The sequence below is a fragment of the Arvicola amphibius genome, chromosome 9, assembly GCF_903992535.2.
Source record: "Arvicola amphibius chromosome 9, mArvAmp1.2, whole genome shotgun sequence".
Classification (NCBI taxonomy): domain Eukaryota; kingdom Metazoa; phylum Chordata; class Mammalia; order Rodentia; family Cricetidae; genus Arvicola; species Arvicola amphibius.
Genome location: NC_052055.2, coordinates 22,619,536 through 22,637,497, shown reverse-complemented (window position 1 = coordinate 22,637,497; position 17,962 = coordinate 22,619,536). Strand labels below are relative to the sequence as shown.

At 44.4% G+C, this 17,962-nt stretch overlaps 1 long non-coding RNA gene across 2 annotated transcripts in view; it reads left to right on the top strand.

Annotated features, from left to right (window-relative positions):
• Positions 1–5,831: 5,831 nt before the first annotated feature.
• LOC119823391 overlaps positions 5,832–17,962 on the top strand; it is a 30,101-nt gene continuing 17,970 nt past the window's right edge. For both annotated transcript variants that reach the window (XR_005286945.1, XR_005286944.1), the window contains exon 1: positions 5,832–5,960. This is a non-coding gene — a long non-coding RNA (uncharacterized LOC119823391). The remainder of the gene's footprint in view (positions 5,961–17,962) is intronic.

Sequence of the window (17,962 nt, the reverse complement as noted above, 5' to 3'; positions counted from 1 at the left end):
CTTGACCCTTCTCTCAGGTCCAGGTTGTCTTTGCTTTGATCCTCCTACTGTAGCCTTCAAAACACTAACACTGTAGGCATTTGCTACCATACAAAACAGCAAAACAATAGGTGTATCCAAAAGAATTAAGGCCACCTCGGGCTTTTGGAGATAGCCGAAGAAGGTCAGGGACAGCAGCCAGCTTTTCTCGCCTGTGGGCAGGCCCAGTGGATCTCAAAATTTCTCTCATTCTCTCCTCCCGTCCCTCTCTCAGAGGGCATCCCAACTCTCTCTGAGGGGCCCTCCCAGGAACTGTTTCGAGTCTCATGGGCTAACTGACATCCACTTGAAATTCCAGAACACTGCAACTTTTGTGTGTGCTGGATCCTGACGAGCAGTCACCCGTAGAGGATGATCATCTTCCTCAGAGGAAGAGAGGACAGCGGGAGAGATGATGGGTGAGCTCCTGTCTGTCCAACCGGTTGTCAGTGTCGCTCCTGTGGTGGCATACCCAGGTTATCGCGGGAAACTCCTAGCTGCTTTTTCTTTTTGAAAGAAATACCACTCATCTTCAAAAACGGATAATAAAATGTAGGCTCAGAGACATTAAATAGTTGGCCCACCGTCCTATACCTGAGGTTTATCTACTTGAATTCAAACTCTGTAGAAGGGGAATTCTCATCTCTGTCTCACATCTAAGACAATGATACCTTAGTGGTATCAGAATCACCTAGGGAAAGCCCCTTGACCCCAGAGTCTCTAGGTCAGCAGCTCTTGGCAGGGGATGGGGTGCTGAGATATGCTATTCAGCAGGCTCCCTGGTAATGCTGAAACTGTAGGGCCCTAGAGCAGTGGGGTGACCCTTACCCACAGGTACTGGTACTCAGCCAGGCAGGGTCTATACAGTTTTCAGTATTTTTCCTGCCCTTGCAGATGTTTAGCATAGACTAGTACAGATGTTATCTCTCCTCCCCCTCTCTGTATGTGTATGTGAATGTATATGAGGGAGAAAGAGAGTTTCTGTATGATGTATGCATATGTTTTTCAGCATACATGGGCTCATTTTTCTGAGCACCATCTCATATGGAAAAAAAAATCTAAGGAAAGAGACGGTTTCTCACAGCCCCTTCTGTTTTTGTACTTTATCTGAAATTGTGTACACATGTGTGGCCTGCAAATGATGGAAGCTTCTTGAAAACACATCTGGGATCTTCATAGTCATGGTGGGTTTCTTCTGCCAGGGGTAAGCAGTTGGTGATTTAACGAACTTATGTCGCCACAGGTAGACTGACTGCCAATTTTAAGATCTTGTGGGTCAATGTGAAGACCAGGGTGAGCTGGGTGGTGTGCTTAGGGTGTAGGATCTGAAGAGACACTCATCTACAACCTTGTTAGACACCCAATTACTGATGTCATCGGACACTCCATCTACATACATTGCCTAAGATGGTTTTTTATTGGCAACTGGGCTTCAACTTTGAATAGCAATACTTTTCGCTCACACTATTTCCAGGAACTGGCATTGCATTGTCTAGAGCCTTGACTCTCCAAGGCCACAGTATTGTTATTCATTGCTCCCGGTGTGCAAAGCTTCTGTCTGTCACATGCCAAGCACCGAGCTAGGTGCTGGAGACACAGAGACACATACTATGGACAAATTTACCTCAGCCCCATCTTGGCTTTCTTAGAGGTCTTGAAGGGTTGCTGTTGGGGCTGGGAAAATCTTTAAGGTTTATAATCTTTAGGTTATAGACCTAAGAAGGTAAGGAAAATGATGTAATACAGACCAAACATTGTCGCAATTTGGAGATAGACTGTAGCTGGAAGGGTGCACGGATGTGAGGAGGAGGCCTTTGATGGCTTGCACTCCTGCAGCCAGGCTTTTGGGCTTGCCTAATTCCTGGCACTTGGCCCCAGTGGTTGGGCTCATACTCCAGCAGGTACCTCTTTTCTAGAGATATGCCCTGTATCAATGCACGCTCCTCTCCTCCAGATGCCTGGAGATTGTATCTGCGGCACGACTTTCTGAGGGGATGTGAACAAACACTAGTAACCTCTGACAGGACACCAACAATAGACCACAAAACACGATTCCATTCAGGTCTGTCTCAGTGAAACTGTGAGTTGGGGGTCACTCACTGACGTGCGGATGACTTGGACAGCGGAGTCATTGAAAAGCCCATCCTAGCAAGGGGTGATGGCTCATGGCAGATGCATTTGTGGAGCTCCACGCCCAACTTGGAGGAAGCTCATGAAGCTGTCTATTGCTTATATAATCTTGCAGAGAGAACTCTGGAGTCTTTTAAGTTCCTTGTGAGCCTTGTGGGTGCTCCACTCTTCAAGCTTCTGCAAAATACCATCCTCTTAGGTGTCTGTGTCCCCTTGGATGCACAGCTAGCACCAAGTAATCAGTGCTTCTTCTCAAGGTTGACAGCTTTTCGGGTGCCTTTTTGGCCTAGGGCTTCATCAACTGAGACTGTGGCTGGCCTTAGTTCTTCTCCCTATTCTTTCTCTTTCAAGAGCAGAGACCTGATAACCATTTCCACAGGTACCTATCCGGTGCTCTGCTTGGGGGGCTTTAGACTTAAGATAGGCCAGGAGAACTTCAGTGTTGATACAGTCATCACCTGTGGCCTCAAGGGCTTTCTGGTTCTTCTCCAACCTCTGACAAGTCCCTCCTGATTTGCAAGCCATGCAGCTGAAGGCCTGAAAGAGTTGAGGAACTTTGCTTAAGTACACTCAGCCAGACTATGAACCTTTCTCTTCTGTCTGGAAAGGTGATCCGCCCCTCGCGACATCAGCAAGAAATCAGGAGAAATAACACCCGCGGCAATTTCTTTCTGTCACTACATTCTAGATTCAGTGGTGATGGAGGGAAAGAAGCGGCAGTTTCCCGACTGTGTGAGCCGTGCTTTGGAGGGGGCGGTCAGGACTCACGAGTCATGGAACGTCTGGTAGGACCACTTAGGTTTTCTGTTCCGTGTGACGCAGATCAGGAACAATGCGGCGACTGAGGGCAATGGAACAAACAAAAAAAGGAGATAGATGCTTGCTGTGGTAGAGAAGACATTTTATATAATTAGAAAGAGCTGGATCCTGGGTGGGAGAAACGTGAATTTTCTCACTAAAGCTTGTCTTGCTGTCAGGGACTCATCTTAGGAATGACAGAAAAGCCCCACTCTTTTCTTTTAGCAGAACAGATCCAAGAGTCAAGTCATCACTAAACAGGGTGGATGTTGGCCCCACATGGCTTCTAAGTAGAAGAGCCCTCCTTGGTCTCTAAGTCCAGTACCTGGCATGAGGCATGGCTCCAGGATCACAGCGAACAAACGAACGGCTTCTGCCTCCTGTGGCTGAATGGTTTTTCTAAGGCGGCTGCTAAAACGGTTCTGCTTGGAGCCTCCTCTGCAAACTGGGTCAGCAGGTCAATTGGGCCTTTTATATGCCAACCAGGCTGCCCGTACTTATGTCTAGGGTCAGATCTGGGACAGAAAAAGACTCAGGCCAAAGAAATCCATTTAGAACTTCCCCATGTAGACTCTGGTGCTGTGGAGGAGCTGTTCATTATTTATAGACTGCACAATTGTGTTTTGTACAGTAACCTTATTTGGGCATCTGAATAAGCAAAGGCTAAGAGCAGAGAACAAAAATGCATTGATTTTTTTTTTCTTCTTCTCAAATGAAAGGTAGATGGAGCGATTTTATATTTATGGATTCCTGGCTGGTTGTTACTCAGACATCAAGAGTTAGAATGGAATTAATCCTCTAATCTATACTAATGGGGGTATTAAAAGCACAGTTGTCTGTTTTTTCCTAAATTCATCTTTTTGATATTTTTAATATATTCCACTGTAGCCTGGCATTGTACAGGGAAATAATAATACTATTTGGCAGGTGTTAGATGCTTATTATGATTGGAGTAGGCACTGTACTGAAATGCATTTATCCTTATTCAGTCTTTATTCTGTACAAATGGGAAGATTTATAGCCAACTCCCATTTTATAGAGGAAAAAGTTGAGGCAAAGACAAGTACACTGGGTGGTTGAAGTGGATCCTATTGCCTCATCCAAGTCTTTGGTGCTAGGTTTCTGTTTCATGGGACTGCCCAAGCCACAGTTTCCCAGCAAGGCTGTACACAAATTCCTGGTCCTGTGACACGGAGTTGATTTGTGCTCATTGATGTTTTTGGTCACTTTTTGAGATAATCTATTTAAGCCGTGATAAATGTAACTGAGACTCTTTAGGCTGGAATGCTGGATAGGGATGATGGAGAGGGCAATCAGGAAAGGCTTCCTGGAGGAGGTGATGACTGAACTATGTCAGAGAAAGAGAGAGAGAGATTTGTGTGGTAGAAGTTTCTAGGCTAGTGGAACAATATGTACAAAGGTTTGAAGACTCAGCTCAGCATAGAAAACTCAGCACCTGCTGGACCAGAGAAGCAACGAAGTAGGTGAGGGGGATGGTTCACAACGAGGCTGCTGTACGTCAGCGCTGCTATGACCACACACGTGGGCCCAGAAGAAAACTCCCTTCCTCACCCTGGAAATGAGAAAGCAGAAACTGGAGAAGGAAAAGGATTTGATTTATAGTTCGGTCAAATGAAAGCAAGGGTTGGAGTCTAATTTGTCCTCTGCCATGCCTGTGGCCATCTTACAAAGGCTAGGGCATATGTCATGTGTGAATTTAACTGTGAGACAAGTTAATTGGTCCTTTTCTTTGGGTGAAGCAGACCCAGGCCCAGGATAACCCCACTCCCTGTGGCAGAGGCAGTTTTTCGTTCAAGACCAGAGGAATGAAATAGAGTATTGAAGATCCCCTATATCTTAATAATATTTTATTTTGGTGTGTGTGTGTGTGTGTGTGTGTGTCTGTGCACATGTATAGGGTACCCACTGATATCAGAAGAGGGTGTCAGCGGCTCTGGAGGAGGTTGTGAACCACGTGACATGGGTGCTGGGAAGTGAACACTGATCCCCTGTAAGAGCACGAAGCATAAACCGGGCGGTGGTGGCGCATGCCTTTAATCCCAGCACTCGGGAGGCAGAGGCAGGCGGATCTCTGTGAGTTTGAGACCAGCCTGGTCTACAAGAGCTAGGTCCAGGACAGGCTCTAGAAACTACAGGGAAACCCTGTCTCAAAAAACCAAAAAAAAAAAAAAAAAGAGCACGAAGCATTTCTGACCATAGAGCTATCTCTCCAGCCCCAAGAGTTCCCCACTTCTGAAAGAGAGGAGTCTTGAACTTCTTGTGGTTATGAGTTCCCTATGCAGCCCGGGGCCAGATAGAGTTCTTTGTTCCTAGGCCCATGAGGTCAAAGCCTCAGAGACCCTCTCTTAGGAGGTCAGCTTCTGCTTTGCCTCCCACACATCTGTTACACACATGATCTCTGCAAGTGAAGAAAAGTGCCCATCCACCAGGTGAAGGGAGCATCTTCCTTTTGGATGTCTCTTCTCCCACCAGGACTTTGGCACAGGTCATGGCGACAGAGCAGTCAGTGAGAAGTAGAGGTTTCTGTGAAGTAGGCTGTCTGTCACCCCTCAGTTCTGTCTGCGTGAGCTCCACACCTAGTTAAAGGCTTAGTTTGCCTGATCTTTCAATTTGTTTGAAAGAATTCATAAATTGTCTTAAATAGAAAAGCCTATGTGCAAAAGGCAGCTAATCCAAACTGCTTGGTAAGAACCTTCCCTGCTCCTCAGCCCCTTCTGAAGTCCCCTCCCTCCCCCATGAGTCAGCTGGTAGAGGCTTTGACTCTCCATCTTCGTTCACGCTGACCTTTGCTCTAACCTGCTATCTGGTTAGCCTGAACGCCATGGGATTGGTACAATGATTAACTAACCCAATGGCTTTCCAAATGGTGGTGTACACCCATTCAACCACACTCAGTCAATTTGAGGACATATGAGGAATGCCACAGGAACTCAGCCAAGCCACCTGCAGCTGACGGTTGTCACAGAAAAGGAGTCAGAGCAGAGGGCCAGAAGGTAAGAAACCTGACAGTGTGGATAGTGAGTCCTACGTGCCCTTCTGAAGTCACAAAGCCGTGGTGTTTGTGCTTACGTGCCCTGTTTTAAGAATATGGCTTTAGGGGGTTGGAGAGATGGCTCAGTGATTAAGAGTACTGACGGCTTTTCCAGAGGACCTGGGCTCAATCCTCAGTGCCCACATGGTCACTCATAACTCTGTAACTCCAGGATCCACCAACCTCACACAGTCATACATACAGGCAGAAACACCAACACAATTAAAAAAAAGAAAAAAAAAAGAACCTGGTGTGTGTGTATGTGTATATATATACATATATACACACATACATATACATATACACACATATATACATATATACACACATATATACACATATATACACAGACATACATATATACACACATATATGTATCTCTCTCTATATATATCTGTGGAAGTGACCATGCCATGGAGAGAGATGCCAGTGGCCTCCGGGGACTTCTTTTATGTATCGGGCCTGAAGGCTGCAGGCAGTGGTGTATTTAAGCCCCCACAGCAGCTCTAAGTGGTTGGGATTATTGTGGTTCTGAGTTCTAGAGAAGTTTACTGCCTTGCCAAATGCCTTGCAGCCAGGGAGGGGCAGGGCAGAAACCTTTCCGAGGTTGGCTGAGAACATATATTATTACCCGTTCCTGGTGAATTCCTTCGCAGAAGTGAATGAGAGGAAGCAGTGGGGTCTCTGAGTTTTGTTTCAGGGAGGACCCCAGCACCGGCAATCCAGGCAGGTGGGCAGGTGATAGCTGTTTCGGAAGAAATGTTTAGAGAGCAAGCACAGTTTTGGGTGCTTTTTTTTCCCTTCAGAACAAAATGTTTTCTTCCTCACTTCCGGGAAAGATACCTCTGATACTATTGAGAGAGACTTAGATTTGAACTGAATTTCATGGACCACCCATGTAACAAATGTGCTGAATTCAACCCAGGTGATGTCTTATCCAACAATCAATTATTTCCATCGGATCATGTGCCTTGGTGTATGGTGGGAAATAGCATAAAGTAGAGGAGAAATTGTTGGAGCCTGGAAAAATGTGGCTTTCAGTCCCGAGCTAGTCCCTGAAAAATGTCCATGGATGCCTTATATAGCCTGTCTGGGTACCAATCTCACCTTCATGTCCATGGATACCTTATGTAGCCTGTCTGGGTACCAATCTCGCCTTTACATCTGTGGATGCCTTATGTAGCCTGTCTGGGTACCAATCTTGCCTTTACGTCTGTGGATGCCTTATGTAGCCTGTCTGGGTACCAATCTCACCTTTATGTTCATGGGTGCCTTATGTAGCCTGTCTGGGTACCAATCTCAGCTTTATGAGGTCAAAAGTACTAAACTTAGTGTCACTAGTGCTCTGGGCAGAGTCTGAGACGTGGTAGATGCTCAATCAAGCCATGTTGTATGCATAAATGAATGAGGAACAATTGGAGAATTATTTTGCAGAGCATATGGGTCCCCAAGTGTGTCTGCAGGATTTAATATGTTTAAAGAAGGAATTGCATGGGAAGAAAAGATAGACATCAGCATGGTGACAAGGATTCCAGGCTTGAGGGACAAGGAAAGACCAACAGAGAGGACAAGAGGATGAGAAGGTCCAGGATGCCACAGTGACTTCTTTGTCCTGATTTCTTAGAGCCCAGTGGCTTGCTGGGTGCTGACACCCTTTTATCAGCTCTTTTAGCCTCAGATCTCAAAGCACTGCAAGTGTTAATTAACCCTGTTCACTCCTACTGAGACAAATATCATCTATCTGCCTTTTCCAGATGAGCAAATCCAGACATATCAGATGGTTTTCTAGGGCAGTGCCCAGGTGGGTGCCAATTTCCAACCTGTCTCAGAATTGCCAGTCTTAGGAGGAAGCAGAAAGAAAGCTTAGATCCTTTGCTCATATATACAAGAAACCAAAAATTAGTATGATATTGAAAATCATTGTAAGTGGCTTTTACACATAAAGCAGAGAAAACCAGCCTACAAATCACAATCCCAGAGAACCTAGACAACAATGAGGACCCTAAGAAAGACTCCATGAATCTAATCTTCATGGGAAGTAGAAAAGACAAGATCTCCTGAATAAATTGGGAGCACGGGGACGATGGGAGAGGGTTGAAGGGGAGGGGAGAGGCAGGGAGGGGAGCAGGGAAAAATGTAGAGCTCAATAAAAATCAATAAAAAAATAAAGACTCCAGTATCAAATAATAAAAAAGAATCACACAGTCACACCAAGATGGCACATAACATTCCTGCTGAGGTGAGCGCTAGAAACAGCAGTTCTGTGATGCCTAAGATGCACCAAAGAAGAGATTTCCCTAAGTCAGTAAGGGACCTTTGGGATACTCTAGCTAGGATTGGGAGGGTGAGAGAAAGTGAGTGGGTAGAGAGGAATGGAAGATAAAGAACAGATGGAGCATCAGGGCAGGAACAGCCCAAACTGAAGAGAGGTAGAAAGGTTCATTCAGACGGAGAGGGAAAAGCCCTAATGGGTGGACATGGGGAGAAAATGTGTGCTAGGGAGGAAGGGAGGATACTGGGGCATTAAAAGTTTAAGTTGGGCTGGAGTTGGGAGTAGGGTGGGGGAAGGAGGATATGGAAAGTGGATAAAGCAAAACTAAGGATACGTGAAGACTCATATGAAAATCCACTATTATGTTAGCTAATTGAAAAAATCTAAGTAAGGGCTGAAGTGATGGTTCAGCAGTTAAGAGCATGTCTTGCAGAGGAGCCAAGTTTGAGGCCAGCACTCAAGTCGTAGCCAAGCCTAATGACCTGAACTGGATTCCCAGGCTCCACATGGTGGCTTCTAGCCCCCTCTACCTCCAGATTCAGGGATTCTGACCACTATGACCTTTGTGGACACTAGTGCTCATATGTATGTGCTACCCTAATACATATAATTTCAAATCATACCAACATTTAGTAATATATAATTAAGAAAAAAGAGGAGTTTGAATGGAGGCACCCTGCATGCTTGGACAACACTGCTCCTGCAAGACATTGGATATTAAACAAAACCCCAGTGTCGATTATGGTGTACCCTGCTATGAGCTGTTGGTCAGGAAGGGTCAGAGGCCCCCAAAACAACACAGGCTATTACCATTGCTTTTGATTTCTGACCAGAGCAGGATGGCCAAAAACTATTGTTGAAGATACCACACACTTTTGTTGTAGGACAGGAGCCCTCCTCCCTGCCTTTCAGAGTGATAGAAAATGCTATACAGGCAGCTGGTGGAGAAAAATAGGAAAACAATCGATGATTTTATCCATCGCTGGACCTTGAATGCTATAATACTTACCCACCCAGGAGGATTAGTCCACTGGCGTAAGAATTGTATGATTGTTATGGGGGTAATCAACCTCTCTCCCTTTTTCTCCCTCCCTCCCTCCTTCCCTCCCTCCCTCCCTCCCTCCCTCCCTCCCTCCCTTCCTTCTTTCCTTTTGTGTGTGTTGGCACATAAGTCATAACATATATGGAGGTCAAAGGACAACTTTGGGGAGCTGGCTCTCTCCTTCCACGATGTGAATTTTGGAGATCCAGCTCAGATCATCAGGCTTGGCTGCAAGGGCACCTACCCCCTGAGCCATCTCACTGGTCCTCCACCTGGCTTTTTATGTGGGTGCTGTGATTTGAATTCAGGTCCCCGTGCTTGCATAGTAAACACTTTGACAACAGAGCAATCTCCCAAGCCCACACTTTAAGTATTTTCTGTGTCTGTTCACCATGTTCTGATTGGACTTGAGGCCTGCTCCACTGGAGGGAATTCATGCTTATGGTCAGAAGCCCATGACTGGAGGTTATCGGCTCCTGGGGAGAAGCTACTGTTGTTTTTTTTTTTGTTAGATTGTCATATTTATGTTCATAACCATAAATTTGGGCTGCTGTCCAGTTTGGTCAGAGAAGCTCATTTCTGCACTGGGCCACAATTAATGTAGGACTCACAACTGGTCTCAGAGCTGAGAAATGATTGTGACATTTTAGACCTAAATGGGACACCTACCTTAAGTCTTTACCCCTAAGACTCAGAGCATATTGCAGAAGAGGAGACAGAAAGAATGTAAGACCCAGAGAATAGGGAGGGGAATGGTGTAATATCAACTTCTGGACATGACGTGGCCATTGCACTCCCGAATTTACAGCAGCTGTGGCCACCTGAACAAGACTGGGAGAAGATCAATAGTCCAGCACAGATGGGGCAGGGACTCACCACGTGATTTCCCTATTCACTAAGGAGCTATTGGGTTCTGGGGAGGGAGAGACAATTTTCTTACAACTTGTAGGTTTCTCACTGAATGACCCTACACCCAGATGCATGTGGACTATATGAATTAGGTTCAATGCATCCTAATGAAAAAACCAAAAAGAAGAGGATGTAAAGTTGAGAGAAGAAACTTTGGAGGGAGGCCTGAGAGATGTTGGAATGAGGGTTTGACAGGTGGATATGATAAAAAGCATTGCATACACATTTGACATTCTTAAAAAAATGAATTAAAAATATATGAAGGTTCATTTAGCAAACATCATTAAAGTCCTTATTTTGTTTTGTTTCTTTGTTTGTTTGTTGTTTTTTGAGATAGGGTTTCTCTGTGTACTTTTGGAGCCTGTCCTGGAACTTGCTCGGTAGACCAGGTTGGCCTCAAACTCACAGAGATCATCCTGCCTCTGCCTCCTGAGTCCTGGATCAAAGGCATGTGCCACTACTTCCCAAAAGTCCTTTTTCTTTAAAGGATGTTGATTATCTGTCTAGATTCTAACCAGGCTCAACCTTGCTTAGCTTCTCAGGTTTTGTGTGTTTAAGGTGGTATGGGGAGGGACAACTCATACAATAGGCCATTTGAAAATCCATATAGAAACCTACTACTAGAATAAGATTCCTGCTGTGACCTTCAATAGAGAATAGTTATTACATTAAATTGCTTTAGTCCCATCAGAAAGCAGATTGTTAACATAAAAGTCATTTTAAAAGCAAGTAGGCTTTGAGTCAAGATATAGGATCCTCAGCTATTGCTCTAGCACCATGTCTGCCTGCATGTCACCATGTTGTACCATGCTGAAAAATGCACTAAACATCTGAAAATGTAAGCCACCCCAATTAAATGTTTTGCATTTATAAGAAAAAAAAAAGAAACCTACTACTGTAGAAGCTTCCTAAAATACAAACATATACAAAAGGAATTTAAATGAAGGTCACTGTATAATGGGGGAGACAATGCCCCAACTAGATATGCTACCAAGTAAAACATCTAGTGCTGGGAATGGGTTATAGTGTGCTGAGTTATCAGAAGGTTCCCACAGATCCCCCAAATATAACAGGCTCTTGCCAACGCTATTGCTTACCTTCAATAACCTGATAGCTATTGCTGAACACGGCACTTACATTATCAAACATGGAAAAATCAAATTGGTGCCCAAACAGAAGTTTCACCTCTACCGACTAGCATTTATGATGCTGGAAGGTACTTTCCATGCCTCAAGAGTAATAATCATAAATATCATTCAGCTACAAACTCTATGGCCTATCACAGTGACCTGACAGCAGGATATTCTGGTATGACAATGACACCAATGTTATGTGAGTGGTGACCTCTTTTTGGTTGGACTTCAGGAAGGGCCCATTCTGGGAGAGGGAACCCATGCCTGACCCTGGCTGATAATCTGAGACTAGATAGGTCATAGGCCTAGGGAAAAATCTACTAATATTCTGCTAAAGGAGCACAGCAATAGAGTGACTTTTTTAAAAATTGTTTTTATTGAGCTATACATTTTTGTCCACTCCCAACAGAGTGACTCTTAATGACCTACCATTTTATCCATAGATCCATGCATCTCTCAACCTTCACCAGAGAAGTTTCTTCTTGTCATAGATGGTAATTAACAAAAGAAAGGCTGCCCGGTCCTGGGAGGAGAGAAAGCAGGAAAACAAGCTGGAGGGATGTCAGCTAGATGACGTGAAGCCCATACTGGGTGATTCTGACATCAATATCGATGCTAAATCCATGAGAAGGAAACTAGACTTGTCCACAGACCCTGGTGAATGGCTCTATTTTGAGTTGCTACAGCAGGACCCCCCAAGGTGACACAGAGACTGGATTTTTCCTTTATTTTCATTATTGTAGACTCACCAGGAGATGAGCAGCAAGCATTCCTATATCAACTACTTTTCTTGTCACTGATAAAATATATACCAGGAGTGACCTGAAGCAGGTAGCAGTGCTTCTTCACATGGTGAGGATAAGGAAGCACAGAGAACCAGATCAGGACCAGAGATAACAAAATCCCCAAGGCTTGCTCCTGGTTACTTCCATCTGCCAGTCAGACTGTATATCCCGAAGGTTTCACCATCTCCTAAAGCTGCACCACCAGCTAGGGGATGAAGAGTTCAAACACACGAGTCTGCGGCAGACATTTAGCATTCAGATCATACCAAGGACGGACCAAGAAAGGATCACTGTCCCGAAGGAAGAAAAATGGAAAAGGGGACACAGGCATCAGAAACGACAATGGATGTGACCTAGTTCTCAGGAACACAGTGGGGGAGGGTCATGCGGAGAGGATCTGAGAACTTAGCACGATTGAATGGTTAAGACTTATGTGCACACATGGAGTGCTAGAGTGGAACCTAATAATTTAGATAATTAATATACATTAATAATCATAATTAAAAAGACTTAATTATGATACCTGATCAACTAGTAACTATTAGGATCCTATATGCCTAACAGACTAGAATGCACACACATTGGTTTGCTGGCTAGCACACCAGCCCGTCACGGAAGTACAATAGTGCTGATGTTGTTTGTAGCCGAGGATGATTTTGTACTTCTGCTCCTCCTGCCTCCATCTCACAGATACTGAGATTACAAGTGTATAGCGCCATGTCTGTTCTACAGAGTGCTAGGAAGAGAAGCCAGGTCTGTGTGTATGCCAGGCAAGCCCTCGACCAACTTAACCACATCCGCAACCCTTTAAGTCAGTGAAATCAAAACTCAAAATTCAACATCCCTTCATGATAAAGGTCTTGGAAAGATCAGGGATACAAGGAACATACCCAAACACAATAAAAGCAATATACAGCAATCCGGCAGCCAACATCAAATTAAATGGAGAGAAACTCAAAGTGGTTCCACTAAAGTCAGGAACAAGACAAAGCTGCCCGTTCTCTCCATATCTATTCACTATAGTACTCAAAGTTCTAACTAGAGTAAGTAATAAGACAACAAAAGGAGATCAATGTTGGAAGAGGCTGCTTGTTCATTTCCTGGTTGCTGGGTACCAAAATAATCACACAGAAACTGTATTAATTAAATCACTGCTTGGTCCATTAGCTCTAGCTTCTTATTGGCTAACGGTTACATCTTAATTTAACTCATCTCCATTAATCTGTGTACCACCACATGGCAGTGGCTTATCTGTATCTGTGTCCAGTGGGGCTACATGATTTCTCTCTTACTCCACCCTTCTTTCTCCCAGCATTCAGTTTAGTTTCACCCACCTACCTAAGTTCTGCCCTATCATGGGCTCAAGACAGTTTTCTTTACTCATTAATGGTAATCATAGCATACAGAGGGGAATGCCACATCAGATTAAGGGGATACGAGTTGGGAATGCAGAATTCAAACTTTCATTATTGGTAGATGATGTGATAACATACATAAGTGACCTCAAAATTTCTACCAGGAAACTCCTTCAGCTGATAAACACCTTCATTAATGTGTTGGGATACAAGATTAACTAAAAAAAAAAAAAAATCAGTAGCCCTCCTATATACAAATGATAACCAGGGTGAGAACAAGAAATAAAACAAAAAGTTTAAGATATATAATACCCATTGTTTACAGTACCTGGAGGAACTTCATGTTTGGAAGACACCTTTCTTGGATCAGGATCCTGAGTGTTGTTTTCTCTCATTCTCCACCATGCTGTGTGTTTTCTGAAAGTTCCTATCCCTGCTCCTGCTCATGAGATGCAAGCTCACTTGGAGCACACAGCATTCTTCTTTGTGTGAGGGAGTTCACAGGAAGGTTTCTTTGCTAAATGCATCCCTAGTATGATGAGCATCGTCTGAAGCACCTAGATTGGGGTACCGCTGACAGTGAATGGGGTGTATATCACAACTACATGAGAGCAGCAGGCTCACCCTGAGGATAGTCTGGTAGCTAGAGACATAGGGTTACCCCACCTAGCAGTCATCCATTTCACTAACTGGTTCCCAGTCTTCTTTCTGTCTTCATTTTGCTCCCAGTCACTTGCTTTCTCGGTGACTGGACATTCCTTCAGCAACGCCTATAGGCATGGTGTTAGCCACCAGGAATCTCAGTTCATCTTCTGTCTCAGAGGGATTGCTTGCTGAACGACACTGACTCCGGTAGCCTCTCTTAGTTTTCATCCTCTGATGAGTAATTAAAAGACGTGTTCATGGAGAAGCTCAGGATGTAAGACGAGGCATGCTCCCTGCCCACCCCTGGCCAGCACATGGTCCCTAGGGATCTGTGACTGCTCTAGGGTACAGCATCGCTTAGCCAGTGGTTCCCTGTGGGTCCTCACACACACATGTTGATTTCTCTGTATTTTGTTTCTTTCTTGGGTCTTGTCACACTAGGAATTAATTATTTGTAAGCACTGGTTTAATACTTGCCAAACAAGAAGGTGGACCGTCCCCAGGGCCTAACAGGGGCCTTGGCTTATGAAGTCTTCTGCAAATATTTGCTTGCTGACAAATTAACATCAAACCTAAATGAACAGGATGCCTCCGATGCGCACCTTGGAGAAGTGAGTTTCCCTGGCAAGCAGCAGGGCACGGGAGGACAGAAAGTGCCAACTAGAGTAGGACACACTGGTGGATTGTGTGGCTAAGAGGGAGGGAAAACAATGTGACTTGCTGTGGATGTCCTATCGAACCCTTCAGGAGGGATGGGGTCTCTGGGATTGTCCAGCCTCTGCTGTCTGGTCTGTCTCTCAGGAGTGTTTACTGATCAGGGAGCTTGAACAAGAAGCCCCCTTCCCCCAAGGCTGAAATGAGCCCTCATTTCCAGGATTCCAGATAACTGAATGAAAAACACCTGGGGCATCTGGTAGCAGGTGTGTAGGTAGTAGTCTTGCTGTCACAACTCATCTGGAAATCTGAAATCTGCTCTTTCCTAACCTGTTCCCGGATTCTGAAGCCGAATGCTGGAGCTGGCATCGTGAGGGCATGGATCTGTGAGCGGCGTGGATGAGACCCTAAGGAGAAACTGGGAGTGAGTTCTCTGAGGCTGGCAGTGAGACAGGGTATGAATGGGGAAGTTCTGGGATCCAGAGAGGTGGGACTGGGTATGGAGCCCAGCCCAATGCCGGGTTTGAGCTATACCTGAACGCAGATGGTTGTGCAAAGCTATCTCTTTCCCGCAGCAGAAGCTGCAGCTGGTGCCCGTAGCGAATGGCTTTGCCTGGCTTTGCTAGTCTCCCGAGAATGCTAATAACAGCAACCTCCCAGGGGCAGATAACCTCATAGCATTTCCTGGAATATAGTATTTGACAAAAGCAAAACAAGCCAGTAGCATAATGGTGACATAGGCCTGTAATCCCAGAGCTTGTGATAAGGAATCAGGGGGACTTCAGGTTGGAAGCTGCTTTAGTTTCTTTTGCTGTGTTAAAACACCATGACCAAGGTGACACACAAAAGAAAACATTTGGCTTACAGTTTCAGAGGATTAAAAACCACGATGGCAGAGCAAAGTGAGAGTGGAGACCCCACATATAGGTCCACAATCACGAGGGAGAGAGGGAGGAAGGGAGGGAGGGAGGGAGAGAGGGAGGGAGAGAGAAACAAAGAGACATACAGACAGAGATCACATCACACTGGGAATCACAGGACACCTTTGAGACCTCAAAGCCCAGCCCAGTGATACACCTCCTCCAACAAGGCCACACCTCCTAATCCTTCCCCAAGGGTCCTATCAACTGGGGACTGCAGGATTAAAATATATGAGCCTATGGGAGTTCTTCTCATTCTAAATACCACAGAGGTCAACCCGGCTTGCAAAAAAGACTTTGTCTTCAAATCAATCAGCCAACAAAATCAGAGAATTCTATAACAAATAGACCAAGTCCCTACCCTGAGGACACTCATAGTTCAGTGGGGTAGATAAAACAGGAACACAAAAACTTTTAAATAAATGAGAAGTGATAAATTACTGGAAGGAGGTAGAAACACATCTGAGGGGGTGAACTTTTAGCAGACACGAAGGCAGAAAGAAGTCTGCAAGACAATATTTGCATTAGATTGGAAAAGAAGATGAGTTCTTAATCATGGCAACTATAACAACAGGATGTGCAGGTGCACACCTATAGTCCCAGCATTAGGAAGTGAAGGCTGGAGGGTCAGCGGTTGGGGTTCAGCCTTGGCTACATGAGATCCTTTCTCTAAAATCAATCAATTAAATGAAGAGTTCAATAACAACAACAACCATAATAATAACTTATTTTTAATTATTCTTGCATCTTCTGAGATTATAATAAAATTACATGATTTCCCCTTCCCCTTTTTTACGCCCTCCCATGTACCCTCTTGCTATTTTCAAATTCACGACTGCTCCTTTCACTAATTGTTGCTGCATACATTTGTGTATATATTTATCAATACATGTGCTACATACATTTGTGTATATATTTATCAATACATGTGCTACATACATTTGTGTATATATTTATCAACACATATGCTCCTAAGTACTTAAATATGATCTTCTCAGCCAGAACGTTTGCTCAGTCTATATAATGTTATTTGAATGTGCATTTTCAGGGCTGAACATTTGCTATTAGATAACCAATTGGTGGACTCTTTCCTGGGAAAGACTATTTCTCCCACTCTGCATTCTTTAGTTGCCTGTTGTTCTTTAATGACGTAGTTTTTTAATCATTTGCTACAAACTCTCTTCTGTATATGTCTTATGGAAATTATTTCTATACAATAACTCCAGGAAAAGAGCTATTCCTCTCCCTCTTACAGGTTAAGAAACTGAGGATTCCAATAGATGCCTAACTGGGCTAAGATTTCATTGCTATGCAGTGAGAAACCAGAGTTTGATTCCAGGCTCCTTGGATCTGGGGCCTTATACCACTGAACCCTATAGAGACAGTACCAACTTCTGTATGCTAGAAGCACAGAGGTCCCAGGATGCTTAACCCCAAACTGCTGAATCTTTGGGATGTTTTGTAAAGACCTTCTTCTTGTCAATCATCTTGGTTTTAGCTGGTCCTCCATGAATGCTTAACTGAGCAGCGGGTAGAGTCTGTGGAGTGCTTGCCAGATGTTTGGAGCTATCTCAAGAACTCTGTATTAACCTATTCATCTCTCACAACTACACTATAGCAGCAAACATTCACTAATACCTTTTTGTGGGTGAAGGAAACAAAACCATGTAAGTTTTGTTTTTATTTACACTTTATTTTTTATTTATATTATATTATATTATATATTTTTAATTTAATTTATATATATTAGTACCAGTCACAATTCCCCCTCACATCCCTCCTCCCGCTCCTCCCCTCATCCACTCCTCTGAAAGGGTAAGGCCTTCTTCCATGGGCAGTCTACAAAGCCTGGTACTTCAGTTGAGGCAGGACCAAACCCCTTCCCACTGCATCAAAGCTAAGCAAGGCATCCCGTCACAGGGAATGTGGTCCACAAAGCCAGCTCATGCACCAGGCATAGATCTTGATCCCAGCGCAAGCTATTTTCTCAAGGTCATGCAGAAAGGGAGTGGGTCTCAGAGAGCAGGAATGCCAGGCATTTCTCATTTTGTAGTCCTGAAGGATTACTTCCTAGTTCTGGGTTTGTTTTCACTTTATTTTTCCATGTCTTTGTCTGCCAGGATGAGGTGACTTATTCTGCGATGGGGTAGGAGGGTTTTCCCACAGATAATGAAGGCAAACGTGAAGCAACTCATTCCATTCCAGGGTCAGGGCGGAGGAGATCTAGCATCTTCTTTCCTGGGTTTGAA